This window comes from Schistocerca piceifrons, chromosome 7 (genome assembly GCF_021461385.2).
Source record: "Schistocerca piceifrons isolate TAMUIC-IGC-003096 chromosome 7, iqSchPice1.1, whole genome shotgun sequence".
NCBI classification, from domain to species: domain Eukaryota; kingdom Metazoa; phylum Arthropoda; class Insecta; order Orthoptera; family Acrididae; genus Schistocerca; species Schistocerca piceifrons.
Window position 1 is genome coordinate 571,941,413 of NC_060144.1, and position 16,668 is coordinate 571,958,080.

The window sequence follows — 16,668 nt, forward strand, 5'->3', positions numbered from 1 at the left end:
CACATATCCGGCTGATCAGATTAGTCTGTCTAGACAATACCTCAATTCCCCAAGGCTGGAACGACCACATAGGGTCAAAAGTGGGTAAAGTTGGTGGTAGACTTAAGTTTATTGGCAGAATACTGGGGAAATGCAATCAGACTAAAAGGAGATTGCTTAGAAATCACGGTGCGATTCTGATTCTGCACGCAACTTTTGCCTGCGACTAATTATCCCTCCTTTTTCGGACCAACTGCTGTTGGCCAAGTTTGTAGGCGTCAGACCGCTGCTATGCTACGCTGATGGGGCATTCCCTCACCATCCAAACCGACACAGATGAATAAAGGTGAACTTGGATTCGTAGGAACCGTATCGATATATGTACCCTTGCAAGATCAAGGAATAACTCCGCTGATACTAGAGAGAGCCGTAGAGGGCAAGAACTGTAGAGAAAGACAGACACTAGAATTAATCCAACAAATAATGGATGACGTAGAGTGTAAGTGCTTCTCCGATGTAAAGAGGTTTTCATAGCAGATGGTATCAAACCCGACAGAAGACTGATGACCCAAAACATCTCAAAGGCTGGTCCTCTTCACGGAAACGCAAAAGATGGTTACATAACATATCTGTCACATGTTAGCAAGAGCAAAGTCTTTGTTTTTGAAAAAAATTGATAGTGAATTTGTTCCCTAATAGTACAGATGAAACGGAAGTTACTGATTGTGAATTTATTGCGTCATATTTTGGACAAATCATTCTTTTTGTTGCTTTAGTACACAGGGATAGAGAGATGAGAGTTTAATGGAATATCTGTAGTAGTACTTCTTTCCATGGTTGCGGTTACGGATAACGCTACTACAAACGCTAGAGCTCTTTTATACTATTTGCAAAAGCAGTCAACTACAGTGCAAGAACCATGATCAGAATTACGATCTGCTATGTACGAACTTCTTCAGTTTTTCAATAATAGTACACCATAGCATTTTTGCTTTAAAGCAACTGAGTCTTACCACCAGTCTCAGTCTTAGTAAAATTATGGTTTGAAAGCAAATAGAAATTAATCATTAGAAAAATTAATTTGTCATACTTCAGCTCATGCGTCACTAATGACTACTAAGAACCGAACACATTTTTAACTAATAATGTTTCAATACTAATACTTTTCACGTAAGTCAGGTAAAAAGCTGTTTATGTAAATACATTACAAGAAAGCACAGCTAAATTAAATATACAAGCAGTAACAATAATAAATGGCATGTAAAAGTAAAAGTTTTCTGTGAGTAATTGAATAAATTTTAGATCAGCATTTAATTTAAGGTGTTACTTGCACAATGCTTTACTGACGAATACTGAAAACATTTAATTATATTTTTGTGTTCTAATTGTCAGGAACAAGAAAATTTGATTCACTTATGGTATAGATATACGATCTAGTTACAAGTTCAGTTCTTCAGGATAAAACAATTTCTTTCTTCGTATTTTGTTTTTAGCAACTGCATCGACAAAAGTAATGATTCCACATGACCATGTCTGGAAACACTGCTACTGGAAGTGGGTATTCCGCCTTAATATATCCTAGGCAGCATGAGACAGTGAGCTAATACCAGCAATGTTGTGCATTCCTTCGACCGGCCGGAGTGGCCGAGCGGTTCTAGGCAATTCAGTCTGGAACCGCTCGACCGCTACGGTCGCTGGTTCGAATCCTGTTTCTGGCATGGATGTGTGTGATGTCCTTAGGTTAGTTAGGTTTAATTAGTTCTGAGTTCTAGGGGACTGATGACCTCAGAAGTTAAGTCCCATAATGCTCAGAGCCTTTTTTTTTTTTTTTTTGTCCATTCGTTCCATCACACAATCTGCTTGCATATACTCGTAACTGTATGTGGCTCATAATTAATAGTCGAAAAACGGTAAATCCTTTTGCTTCGAGCCGATCTCGTCACCGAAATGGAACATTGCAGATCGATGATAGCGACGCTGTATCCGAGAAAATGTCAGTTGTGTCTTCCTTGTGAGACTGCTAGTACCACACTCTTAAAAACTACAAAAAATAATAGTTGAGCTCATTATAAAGATCTATTCAAAACACTGAGTATTTTAAGTTCACCATTTGATTACATAAATCGATAAGTTGAACACATCAACAATAACATTAATCATTATTACGCAAACAGGTCCGTCCATGGCCATGGAACATGGGCAACACGGAACTTATATTTATCAAGAAAGAATGAACATAATACTTAAAGCAGCATTTTCTTACAAGGATGAAAAATATGCAATGAATTTCTCAAGGAGAATAAAGAGATTTATAAAACTAACGTACTAAAAAAAGGCAGGTGAAAGGCACCTGTTAAGCAGTACTTTCTGGACTTTGAAGGATTGCTTAGATAACATAAAACAGGAGTTTGGTAAAAAATGAAATACAGCTAAATAATAATGACGATAATAAAACATCTATAATTCCACGTAACACTTTCACACTATGTAGTTTCCTTCCTTTCTTTCTCTTTTCTGGGGAAACTTGCCTCCGAAGCTACACACTGTACTATACTGACACCATATCCCCTTTCCGAGCTCATTATCCCAGTTGTTAGACAAGTATACTGATTCAATTTTTCAGGCTAGCGAATGGTAGGCGGCGCTACACAAAATGGAAAACAGACATCGTCGCTATGATCGTGACAACTGATAGTGTGAGTAAATTATGAAACTATGTGTGTATACTGCTTGCAGTGACTGGGAGTGAGAAATGAGTGAACAGCATAGACCTAGGCTTTTGCATTACTGAATGACTTCTTCTGTAAAACAAACGGAATGAGGTAACACTGTTTTAATCAGGCTGGCCTTGTACTCGGGTGGAGGCTCCCATCTCCATCCCGCCGTCCATACTTAGGTTTTCGTGGTTTCCCTAAATTGCTTCTACATCTACATATATACCCTGCTAGCCACCAAGCGGTGTGTGACGGAGGGCACTATTCGCCCCAAAGCCATATCCCCCCCCCCCCCCCCCCCGTTCCACTCGCGGATCGCGCTAGGGAGAAACGACTGTCTGAACGCCTCAGTACGAGCTCTAATTTCCCTTATCTTTGAATGGTGATCATTGAACGATTTGAAAGTTGGTGATAGTAATATATGCTCTACTTCCTCAGCGAAGGTCAGATTCTGGGATTTAGTGAGCAGCCCCTTCCGTTTAGCGCGTCGTCTATCTACAAGTGTGTCCCACTTCAAACATTCTATGAGATTTGTAACGCTCTCGCGATGGCTAAATGTACCATTGACGAATCTTGCCGCTCTTCTGTGGACCTTCTTAATCTCTTGAATCAAACACAACTTGTAAGGTTCCCATGCAGACGAACAGTACTCTAAGACTGGTCGAACTAATGTACTGTAAGAAATTTCATCTGTTGAAGGACTGCATCGCTTCAGGATTCTATCGATAAACCACAATCTAGAGTTCGCCTTGCCCGTTACTTGTGTAATCTGAGAATTCCATTTGAGATCATTTCGAATAGTCACACCCATATACTTGACGGATGTTACCGCTTCCAAAGACTGGGCATTTATTTTGTACTCGTACATTACTGTGGATTTTCGCATTGTTATACGCAGTAAGTTACACTTACTAATATTGAGAGATAACTGCCAGTCATTACACCTCGCATTTATTTTCTGCAAATCTGCATTGATTTGTTCACAACTTTCGTGTGATACTACTTCCCTGTAGATTACAGCATCATCGGCAAACCGCCTAATGCCACTGTCAATACCATCAACCAGTTCGTTTACGTAAATCGTAAAAAGCAACGGACCTATTACGCTGCCCTGGGGCACACCTGAAATTACGCTTGTTTCTGTTGAAGTCACCCCATTCAGGACGACATACTGCTCTGCGTATGTTAAAAAACTTTCTATCCAACCGCATATGTCATCAGATAGACAGCAAGTGTACACTTTTTGGAGCAAGAGAGAGTGCGGAACTGAGTCGAACGCCTTTCGAAAGGCGAGGAATATGGCATCAACCTGGGAGCCGGTATCTAGAGACTGTTGTATATCATGAACAAAGAGGGCCAGCTGTGTCTCGCATGACCGCTGTTTCCAAAAACCGAGCTTTTTTCTGCAGATGAGCTTCTCAGACTCTAGAAAGGTTACTATGTCTGAACACAAAATATGTTCCATGATACTACAATAAATCGATGTCAGTGAAATTGGCCGGTAATGTTTATATCAAAGCTAGATTAACTAGAATAAAGCAGACCTCATTTTTCCTTCTACCATATCATTTTCCAAAATTTACAGTATTCTCAACAGCTATTGACTATATACAACAAATTTCATCAATGAACAAATGATATGTGGGGCTGTGGTTAATATTCCCAAATGCTTAATCAGATATCTCCAAAATATAAGCATAAAATGCCTGACATCAAAATAAGTGTCCAAGGAATAGAAAAGCAACTGGAATCACTCTACAGAGGAAAGTCCATTGGACATGACGGGATACCAATTCGATTCTACACAGAGTACGCGAAAGAACTTGCCCCCCTTCTAACAGCCGTGTACCGCAAGTCTGTAGAGGAACGGAAGGTTCCAAATGATTGGAAAAGAGCACAGGTAGTCCCAGTCTTCAAGAAGGGTCGTCGAGCAGATGCGCAAAACTATAGACCTATATCTCTGACGTCGATCTGTTGTAGAATTTTAGAACATGTTTTTTGCTCGAGTATCATGTCGTTTTTGGAAACCCAGAATCTACTATGTAGGAATCAACGTGGATTCCGGAAACAGCGATCGTGTGAGACCCAACTCGCTTTATTTTTTCATGAGACCCAGAAAATATTAGATACAGGCTCCCAGGTAGATGCTATTTTTCTTGACTTCCGGAAGGCGTTCGATACAGTTCCGCACTGTCGCCTGATAAACAAAGTAAGAGCCTACGGAATATCAGATCCGCTGTGTGGCTGGATAGAAGAGTTTTTAGCAAACAGAACACAGCATGTTGTTATCAATGGAGAGACGTCTACAGACGTTAAAGTAACCTCTGGCGTGCCACAGGGGAGTGTTATGGGACCATTGCTTTTCACAATATATATAAATGACCTAGTAGATAGTGTCGGAAATTGCGGCTTTTCGCGGATGATGCTGTAGTATACAGAGAAGTTGCAGCATTAGAAAATTGTAGGGAAATGCAGGAAGATCTGCAGCGGATAGGCACTTGGTACAGGGAGTGGCAACTGACCCTTAACATAGACAAATGTAATGTATTGCGAATGCATAGAAAGAAGGATCCTTTATTGTATGATTATATGATAGCGGAACAAACACTGGTAGCAGTTACTTCTGTAAAATATCTGGGGGTATGCGTGCGGAACGATTTGAAGTGGAATGATCATATAAAATTAATTGTTGCTAAGGGGGGGTACCAGGTTGTGATTCATTGGGAGAGGTCTTAGAAAATGTAGTCCATCAACAAAGGAGGTGGCTTACAAAAGACTCGTTCGACCTATACTTGAGTATTGCTCATCAGTGTGGGATCCGTACCAGATTGGGTTGACGGAGGAGATAGAGAAGATCCAAAGAAGAGGAGCGCGTTTCGTCACAGGGTTATTTGGTAACCGTGATAGCGTTACGGAGATGTTTAACGAACTCAAGTGGCAGACTCTGCAAGAGAGGCGCTCTGCATCGCGGTGTAGCTTGCTGTCCAGGTTTCGAGGGGGTGCGTTTCTGGATGAGGTATTGAATGTATTGCTTCCCCCTACTTATACCTTCTGAGGAGATCACGAATGTAAAATTAGAGAGATTAGAGCGCGCACGGAGGCTTTCAGACAGTCGTTCTTCCCGCGAACCATACGCGACTGGAACAGGAAAGGGAGGTAATGACAGCGGCACGTAAAGTGCCCTCCGCCACACACCGTTGGGTGGTTTGCGGAGTATAAATGTAGATGTAGATGTGAATCCCGCACACGATAGTAATTAGTTTACTTTGCGCAAATAATAATTTTTGCCGTAGTGACGAAAGCCCTAGAGTATTATCCAATAAGACTTCAGTGAACGTAAATCTGCCAAACATGTTAATCTTCGGTTTTATAACCCAAAAAAGTTGAAAATTATTTACTGCTGCACAAAACCCAACAAAGCAACAGCTCTCCGACGAAAAGGAACACAGAGTGTAGTAACACAACACAAAAGCTCTCTATAACATTGCGGTAATATTTTGGAACTTTCTACAGTTCTGGAGACGCCAACCAAGTTCTGTCACCTGGGAAGGTGAATTTCGCGAGGAGAAAGTTATAAAACCGGGCACGAGGAACTAGTCGCGGATGTACAGGCCGGAAATAGGAGAAAATACTCTCCACATCTTTCTTTCTCTCCGTCATGAAGATTAATGGGTCCCCGAAGTTAAATAATTCGATAGATCAGTGAAGGAGCGGCAGCCCCTTCTGGCTTCCGAAGCCGCTGTCAGTGCGGCCGATGAAAAATGAGAGCAAAGGAAGAAACGAGACACGGGCCGGCTCTGCCGCTGCTGCTGCCTTTGGTGGTGGTGGCGGTGTTGGTGCGGATGAAAAATCACCCCCCGCCCTGGCTCCACCGCTGACTTAACGGCGGACGTGCGTGTTCGCGTTTCGCCACAGGCAGCTCCTCCCCAGCTCGCCGTGGAATGCGCTACGGCTCTGCGAGTACCACGCAAACAATAGCGATATCTTATCGATCGCTCATGTGTGTTGCCTCTCACAAATTGAACGGCTTCAGCCTAGAAGTCTGCGGCATAAATCAGCACTGAAACAATTTTTATTCCACGAAAATGTCTAAACAAAGTCTAGACCACGTAACGTACGCTATAGGTCAAGTTCACATGACGGAAGTGTGACGCCCGTTTTCAAGTCGCGCGTTTAGAGACCTAACATCAAACTTACAACTGATCATACGAGCGCACGAGGAACGCGAGTTTACACCTGACTAGTTGTTCGCTGTTTAGTTGATCGCGCGTTTCCGTTTTAACCAGACGAATTTACTTTATGTTTATCTCATTTTTGTGTGTAGGACTTTGCGAAAAGTGAGTGAAACCAAAGGCAAGGAAACTGACATAATATTTCGCGATATGGCATCGGAATTGCTTAGAAATAAAATATTGGGACGGAGAGCTTTGGTCTTTTGTGAGATTAATGGCTCCAAAAAATTATGTAAATACTTTAAGAAGCACTCTTTCGTGCATATCTCACAATCTGCATGTCCAGGTCTTTTTTGTTAACAGAATAGTTGGTAAATTTAGCTCGTTTGTTATCGGCTGATGAAGCAGGGTCACCATTGCGTGTAGGATTTACTTGTGATATTTTCTTCTAAGACGTTTTAGTGTTTGAATCCATTTCTGTACTGCAATCACTTTTATAATGTATTCGCCACTGTCCACACTGACATCTCATGGGCGACGCAGTATTATGCACTTACTACACGCTGTACCAAAAGTATACTCAACATACGTGCGTACTAAAGTTAGCCACAAGTTGAATATATATAGGCTGTTTAGGCTTTTATGTTGGTAACGCCACGTAGCGCTCTATATGAAAATCACTGACTGTGCTGTGTGAAGGCTACGGTTGGTTTGCATTGTTGGAGTATATGCTGTTGTAGTGTTGGCCAGTTGGCTGTTAACACCGCGTAGCGTTGCGCAGTTGGAGGTGAGCCACCAGCAGTAGTGGATGCGGGGAGAGAGATGGCGGAGTTTTGAGAGCGGATGATCTGGACGTGTGTCCATCAGAGACAGTAAATATCTAAGACTGGATGCCATGAACTGCTATATATATTATGACTTTTGAACACTATTAAGGTAAATACATTGTTTGTTCTCTATCAAAATCTTTCATTTGCTAACTACGCCTATCAGTAGTTAGTGACTTCAGCAGTTTGAATCTTTTATTTTGCTGTCAGTAGTGGCGCTCGCTGTATTGCAGTAGTTCGAGTAACGAAGATTTTTGTGAGATAAGTGATTTGTGAAAGATATAGATTATTGTTAGTCAGGGCCATTCTCTTGTAGGGTTAATTGAAAATCAGATTGCGTAGCGCTAAAAATATTGGCTGTCAGTTTAGTGTTGAATAGAATAGGTAGAGAGCGAAATGTCTGAGTACGTTCAGTTCTGCTCAGCTGTTTGCAAATCAAATAATGTAAGAGGTTTATCAGCACAGTAATTCATTAATGTTTCTAAGGGGACGTTTTAATATATATATATATCAGGATGAGTCACCTAACATTACCGCTGGATATACTTCGTAAACCACATCAAATACTGACGAATCGATTCCACAGACCGAACGTGAGGAGAGGGGCTAGTGTAATTTGTTAATACAAACTATAAAACTATAAAAAAATGCACGGAAGTATGTTTTCTAACACAGACCTACGTTTTTTAAATGGAACCCCGTTAGTTTTGTTAGCACATCTGAACATATAAACAAATACGTAATCAGTGCCGTTTGTTGCATTGTAAAATGTTAATTACATCCGGAGATATTGTAACCTAAAGTTGACGCTTGAAACCTCCGACGTTTAGTTGCGTGTTGTAACAAACACGGGGTCCGCAGCTCGTGGTCGTGCGGTAGCGTTCTCGCTTTCCACGCCCGGGTTCCCGGGTTCGATTCCCGGCGGGGTCAGGGATTTTCTCTGCCTCGTGATGACTGGGTGTTGTGTGCTGTCCTTAGGTTAGTTAGGTTTAAGTAGTTCTAAGTTCTAGGGGACTGATGACCATAGATGTTAAGTCCCATAGTGCTCAGAGCCATTTGAACCATTTTTTGAACAAACACGGGCCACGGTCGACGAGCAGCATCTGCAGGGACATGTTTACGATGACGACCGCGTTTACGAGTGTGGCTGTAGTGCACTGTTGTGGTTTGGTCTAGCTGTCGCAGTGTCCGCATGTAGCACTTGCTGCTATTTTTATTCTTCATTCGTCTCCGCACGCAGACCAACTGTAGTACACCGTGTTACCAGACGTCTGTGATAGTGTAGTGTTGTAGGCACTGTGACCATGGTGTATTCTAACTCTGAAAAGGCGGAGATGATACTCATCTTAATTTCAATTTAGTTTCGTCAGTATCTACTGCACTTTGCCGGCCGCGGTGGTCTCGCGGTTCTAGGCGCGCAGCCCGGAACCGCGCGACTGCTACGGTCGCAGGTTCGAATCCTGCCTCGGGCATGGATGTGTGTGATGTCCTTAAGTTAGCTAGGTTTAAGTAGTTCTAAGTTCTAGGGGACTGATGACCACAGCTGTTAAGTCCCATAGTGCTCAGAGCCATTTGAACCATTTTTTGTACTGCACTTCCTCGATTCACCGCCAGTTGGCCCATTTGAAAGAAGGTAATGTTGACTTCTGTGCTTGTGTTGACATGCGACTCATTGCTCTACAGTACTAGCATCAAGCAAATCAGTACTGAGCACTATGCGACTTAACTTCTGAGGTCATCAGTTGCCTAGAACTTAGAACTAATTAAACCTACCTAACCTAAGGTTCAAATGGTTCAAATGGCTCTGAGCACTATGGGACTCAACTGCTGAGGTCATTAGTCCCCTAGAACTTAGAACTAGTTAAACCTAACTAACCTAAGGAAATCACACACATCCATGCCCAAGGCAGAACTCGAACCTGCGATCGTAGCGGTCACGCGGTTCCAGACTGAAGTGCCTAGAACCGCACGGCCACACCGGCCGGCTAGCATCAACAGGTTAGCGTTCATCACGAACGTGGTTTTGCAGTCAGTGCAATGTTTACAAATGCGGAGTTGGCAGATGGCCATTTGATGAATGGATTAGCACGGGGCAATAGCCGTGGAGCGGTACGTTTGTATCGAGACGGATTTCCAGAACGAAGGTGTCCCGACAGGAAGATGTTCGAAGCAATTGATCGACGTCTTAGGGAGCACGGAACATTCCAGCCTATGACTCGCCACTTGGGAAGACCTAGAACGACGAGGACACCTGCAATGGACGAGGCAATTCTTCGTGCAGTTGACGATAACCTTAATGTAAGCGTCAGAGAAGTTTGCTGCTGTACAAGGTAACGTTGACCACGTCGCTGTATGGAGAGTGCTATGGGAGAACCAGTAGTTTCCGTACCATATACAGCGTGTGCAGGCACTATCAGCAGCTGATTGGCCTCCACGGGTACACTTCTGTGAATGGTTCAGCCAACAATGTGTCAATCCTCATTTCAGTGCAAATGTTCTCTTTACGGATGAGTCTTCATTCCAACGTGATTAAATTGTAAATTTTCACAATCAACATGTGTGGGCTGACGAGAATCCGCACGCAATTGTGCAATCTCGTCATCAACACAGATTTTCTGTGAACGTTTGGGCAGGCATTGTTGGTGATGTCTTGATTGGGCCCCATATTCTTCCACCTACGCTCAATGGCGCACGTTATCTTGATTTCATAAGGGATACTCTACCTGTGCTGATAGAACATGTGCCTTTACAAGTACGACACAACATGTGGTTCATCACGATGGAACTCCTGCACATTTCAGTCGAAGTGTTCGTACGATTCTCAACAACAGATTCGGTGACCGATGGATTGGTAGAGGCGGACCAATTCCATGCCCTTCACGCTCTCCTGACCTCAACCCCCTTGACTTTCATTTATGGGGCATTTGAAAGCTCTTGCCTACGCAACCCCGGTACCAAATGTAGAGACTCTTCGTGCTCGTATTGTGGACGGCTGTGATACAATACGCCATTCTACAGGGCTCCATCAGCGCATCAGGGATTCCATGAGACGGAGGGTGGATGCATGTATCCTCGCTAACGGAGGACATTTTGAACATTTCCTGTAACAAAGTGTTTGAAGTCACGCTGGTACGTTCTGTTGCTGTGTGTTTCCATTGCACGATTTATTTGATTTGAAGAGCAGTAATAAAATTAGCTCTTACATGGAAAGTAAGCGTTTCCGGACACATGTCCACATAACATATTTTCTTTCTTTGTGTGTGAGGAATGTTTCCTGAAAGTTTGGCCGTACCTTTTTGTAACACCCTATATATATATATATATATATATATATATATATATATATATATATATATATATATATATATACTGCTTTCCCCTGTAGGTTCACATTAAATTTTCCATCGTCCCAAATTCTGCATCACTTGCGACTGCGTCATAAGGTGCCATGTCGTTGTTGTCTTTTGTTAACAGTCATTGTTTCGGTATATCATAAGATGTCCTGGTGAGTTTATTAAACAGAAAGTAATCTCCGAAAATTTCTAACTCTGTGTCTTTTCCATTGACGCCAATGTCCTCCAAAACAAAGCGATAGTCAGGGTCACACTACAACTGAACTTGGCCTTATTGCTAATTATGAACGTTAACCAATCTAAATGTTTTCATAACCACTTCGGAGAACGGTTTGATAGAGTTGCCCCCCCCTAATACTCTTTTGCAGGCGGTTTATTATTTCCATAACCAGTATAACCTACAGTTATTTGTGCCTGCTTACCGTACTGAAGCTTTGGCCTGTCTGTACAATTTTTGAACCACTCTCAGCTCCAGACATCCAATTCGTACCAAATGAACTACTCCTTGATACCCCAGAAAGTGAAGCAAAACTTATTCTTACTTTTACTCTAGTTGTACCATAAAGTTCTCCTCCCACCTACCCGAGACATTACCTCTTCATTAGGTGCCCGGTCTATCTATCCAATCATCAGCTTTCTTCTGTAACATGATATCAAAGGCTGCTACTCACATATCGGTTTAGTATATCATTCACAAGATATTCACTGCAGGCAAAAGCTTCAGAGAGAGAGAGATTCCCTAACACTTAAATTTGTGTTGGATATTAATATACTTGTCTTCTTCATAAAAACTTCTTTTCCCATTTTTCGTCCCCGTTTTGTGTCCTAGTTATATCGTTAACCATATAAAATAACGCGTATACATTTTCAGCATGTCATTTCCGGGTTTAATTTCCTCAACATCATCAGAATTAATTGGACTACACTCAGCTTCGCTTGTTTGTCTGTCTTTGTTGTTAATTTTCTAATAGTTTTTTGAGACATTAACAATTCCTTTTGCCAGATTTTGCAAGCAATTTTCGATTTATGAGAGAATTACAGTGTCACTGACAAACGTTTAAGTATTTTAATTTATTTCCCTAATTAGTCTGTGGTTCCTTTACTTGTTGTTCTATGTGCGGATTGAATGAAGTATAGGCTACAACCATGTGTCGCTTCATATGCAATTACTGTCTCCCACTCATGTCTCTGTACGTTTAGGATAGCAGTCTGGGTTCTGTGGAAGTGGAGAAGAAAGTCTAGCGAGGTCACTGATGGAAGATGCAGAACACTGAACTTTTACCTGATCCCTAATCGTACGTGGCGGTGATATTAGCAAACATATCGAAACTGCATGAATATATATCGTTACGCACACTAAATCTGATGGACAAGTTTTGATGAGCCCTTTATCCAAGCAATCAGACTCGAATGACATGATTATGAAGATTCAAGCCGGAGATAACTGCTCAGAGAGGCAAATCGCAGTATCCAGCAACGATAACTGCAGCACGTGATTGTGATATAGACTGTGCAAGGTGCCACCAAAAATACCGTGTTTGATTGGGTTCTGGGTCACTGTGCAGCAACTCCAAGAGCATTAACTCCGACACCTGCATGGAATTCAGACTGATACGATTTAAAAACACATGTACGTTGAGTGTTTCTTTCGGTGTCAGCTAAGTGTTTGACTTTTGCTGCATATATATTATACCAGAAACAGAGAAATAACAGTAACTACGATGAACGTGACGATGTTCTAGGTAGTGGATGCTGATAGCGCCAGCTCTGCTAATTTATGCCCATATATACCTTGCGTACAATATTAATAGTAACCAAGGACATTTGGCAAAAGATGTAGTTATCTATAATTAGGTACTGCCTGAAAGAAGCTGCGCTTATATTCACTCAGAACTTAAGATCTCAAAGTGGTGCAAATACTGGCGACGTACTATATGTGTTAGAAATGTAAAATATTGCACGTCAAAAAACTAAAAAAAACATAGTATCCTATGACTACAATATCAGTGAGTCACCCTCGGAATCGATCAACTCATAAAAATACCTGCGAGTAACGCTTTGTAGAGATTTGTAATGGAATGATCACATAGGTTCAGCCGTGGGTAAAGCAGGTTTGTTTGGTAAAATACTGGGGAAATGCAATCAGTCTGCTAAAGAGATTGCTTGCTAATGACTCGTGCCACCTATCCTACAATATTTCTCGAGTGTGTGTGGCAACCGTACCAAATAGGACTAACAGGAGAAACTGAACGTGTACAGAGAAAGGCTGCACGAATGGTCACAGTTTTGTTTCATCCATCGGAGTGTGTCACAAAGATGTTGAAGAAACTAAACTGATAGGCTCTTGAGGATAGATGTAAACTATCAGGACGAAGCCTACTTACAAAGTTTGAATATCCGTCTTTAAATGATGTCTGCAGGAGCACACTACAACTCCATATGTATCGCATACTTATATAGATATGGTGTCTGTTGTTTCGGACACGTCCGAAAGAACAGACACCATTGATTACCTGCAGCCGTTTAGAAAGAACGAAATTAGAATTATATATTATATATTATATATTAATACCCCCCATGAACCATGGACCTTGCCGTTGGTGGGGAGGCTTGCGTGCCTCAGCGATACAGATAGCCGTAACGTAGGTGCTACCACAACGGAGGGGTATCTGTTGAGAGGCCAGACAAACGTATGGTTCCTGAAGAGGGGCAGCAGCCTTTTCAGTAGTTGCAAGGACAACAGTCTGGATGATTGACTGATCTGGCCTTGTAACAATAACCAAAACGGCTTTGCTGTGCTGGTACTGCGAACGGCTGAAAGCAAGGGGAAACTACAGCCGTAATTTTTCCCGAGGGCATGCAGCTTTACTGTATGATTACATGATGATGGCGTCCTCTTGGGTAAAATATTCCGGAGGTAAAATAGTCCCCCATTCGGATCTCAGGGCGGGGACTACTCAAGAGGATGTCGTTATCAGGAGAAAGAAAACTGGCGTTCTACGGATCGGAGCGTGGAATGTCAGATCCCTTAATCGGGCAGGTAGGTTAGAAAATTTAAAAAGGGAAATGGATAGGTTGAAGTTAGATATAGTGGGAATTAGTCAAGTTCGGTGGCAGGAGGAACAAGACTTCTGGTCAGGTGACTACAGGGTTATAAACACAAAATCAAATAGGGGTAATGCAGGAGTAGGTTTAATAATGAATAGAAAAATAGGAATGCGGGTAAGCTACTACAAACAGCATAGTGAACGCATTATTGTGGCCAAGGTAGATACGAAACCCACGCCTACTACAGTAGTACAAGTTTATATGCCAACTAGCTCTGCAGATGACGAAGAAATTGAAGAAATGTATGATGAAATAAAAGAAATTATTCAGATTGTGAAGGAAGACGAAAATTTAATAGTCATGGGTGACTGGAATTCGAGTGTAGGAAAAGGGAGAGAAGGAAACATAGTAGGTGAATATGGATTGGGGGACAGAAATGAAAGAGGAAGCCGCCTGGTCGAATTTTGCACAGAGCACAACATAATCATAACTAACACTTGGCTTAAGAATCATGAAAGAAGGTTGTATACATGGAAGAACCCTGGAGATACTAAAAGGTATCAGATAGATTATATAATGGTAAGACAGAGATTTAGGAACCAGGTTTTAAATTGTAAGACATTTCCAGGGGCAGATGTGGACTCTGACCACAATCTATTGGTTATGACCTGTAGATTAAAACTGAAGAAACTGCAAAAAGGTGGGAATTTAAGGAGATGGGACCTGGATAAACTAAAAGAACCAGAGGTTGTACAGATATTCAGGGAGAGCATAAGGGAGCAATTGACAGGAATGGGGGAAATAAATACAGTAGAAGAAGAATGGGTAGCTTTGAGGGATGAAGTAGTGAAGGCAGCAGAGGATCAAGTAGGTAAAAAGACGAGGGCTAGTAGAAATCCTTGGGTAACAGAAGAAATATTGAATTTAATTGATGAAAGGAGAAAATATAAAAATGCAGTAAGTGCAACAGGCAAAAAGGAATACAAACGTCTCAAAAATGAGATCGACAGGAAGTGCAAAATGGCTAAGCAGGGATGGCTAGGGGACAAATGTAAGGATGTAGAGGCCTATCTCACTAGGGGTAAGATAGATACCGCCTACAGGAAAATTAAAGAGACCTTTGGAGATAAGAGAACGACTTGTATGAATATCAAGAGCTCAGATGGAAACCCAGTTCTAAGCAAAGAAGGGAAAGCAGAAAGGTGGAAGGAGTATATAGAGGGTCTATACAAGGGCGATGTACTTGAGGACAATATTATGGAAATGGAAGAGGATGTAGATGAAGATGAAATGGGAGATATGATACTGCGTGAAGAGTTTGACAGAGCACTGAAAGACCTGAGTCGAAACAAGGCCCCCGGAGTAGACAATATTCCATTGGAACTACTGACGGCCGTGGGAGAGCCAGTCCTGACAAAACTCTACCATCTGGTGAGCAAGATGTATGAAACAGGCGAAATACCCTCAGACTTCAAGAGGAATATAATAATTCCAATCCCAAAGAAAGCAGGTGTTGACAGATGTGAAAATTACCGAACTATCAGCTTAATAAGTCACAGCTGCAAAATACTAACACGAATTCTTTACAGACGAATGGAAAAACTAGTAGAAGCCAACCTCGGGGAAGATCAGTTTGGATTCCGTTGAAACACTGGAACACGTGAGGCAATACTGACCTTACGACTTATCTTAGAGGAAAGATTAAGGAAAGGCAAACCTACGTTTCTAGCATTTGTAGACTTAGAGAAAGCTTTTGACAATGTTGACTGGAATACTCTCTTTCAAATTCTGAAGGTGGCAGGGGTAAAATACAGGGAGCGAAAGGCTATTTACAATTTGTACAGAAACCAAATGGCAGTTATAAAAGTCGAGGGACATGAAAGGGAAGCAGTGGTTGGGAAGGGAGTAAGACAGGGCTGTAGCCTCTCCCCGATGTTGTTCAATCTGTATATTGAGCAAGCAGTAAAGGAAACAAAAGAAAAATTCGGAGTAGGTATTAAAAATCATGGAGAAGAAATAAAAACTTTGAGGTTCGCCGATGACATTGTAATTCTGTCAGAGACAGCAAAGGACTTGGAAGAGCAGTTGAATGGAATGGACAGTGTCTTGAAAGGAGGATATAAGATGAACATCAACAAAAGCAAAACAAGGATAATGGAATGTAGTCTAATTAAGTCGGGTGATGCTGAGGGAATTAGATTAGGAAATGAGGCACTTAAAGTAGTAAAGGAGTTTTGCTATTTGGGGAGCAAAATAACTGATGATGGTCGAAGTAGAGAGGATATAAAATGTAGGCTGGCAATGGCAAGGAAAGCGTTTCTGAAGAAGAGAAATTTGTTAACATCCAGTATTGATTTAAGTGTCAGGAAGTCATTTCTGAAAGTATTCGTATGGAGTGTAGCCATGTATGGAAGTGAAACATGGACGATAAATAGTTTGGACAAGGAGAGAATAGAAGCTTTCGAAATGTGGTGCTACAGAAGAATGCTGAAGATTAGATGGGTAGATCACATAACTAATGAGGAAGTATTGAATAGGATTGGGGAGAAGAGAAGTTTGTGGCACAACTTGACCA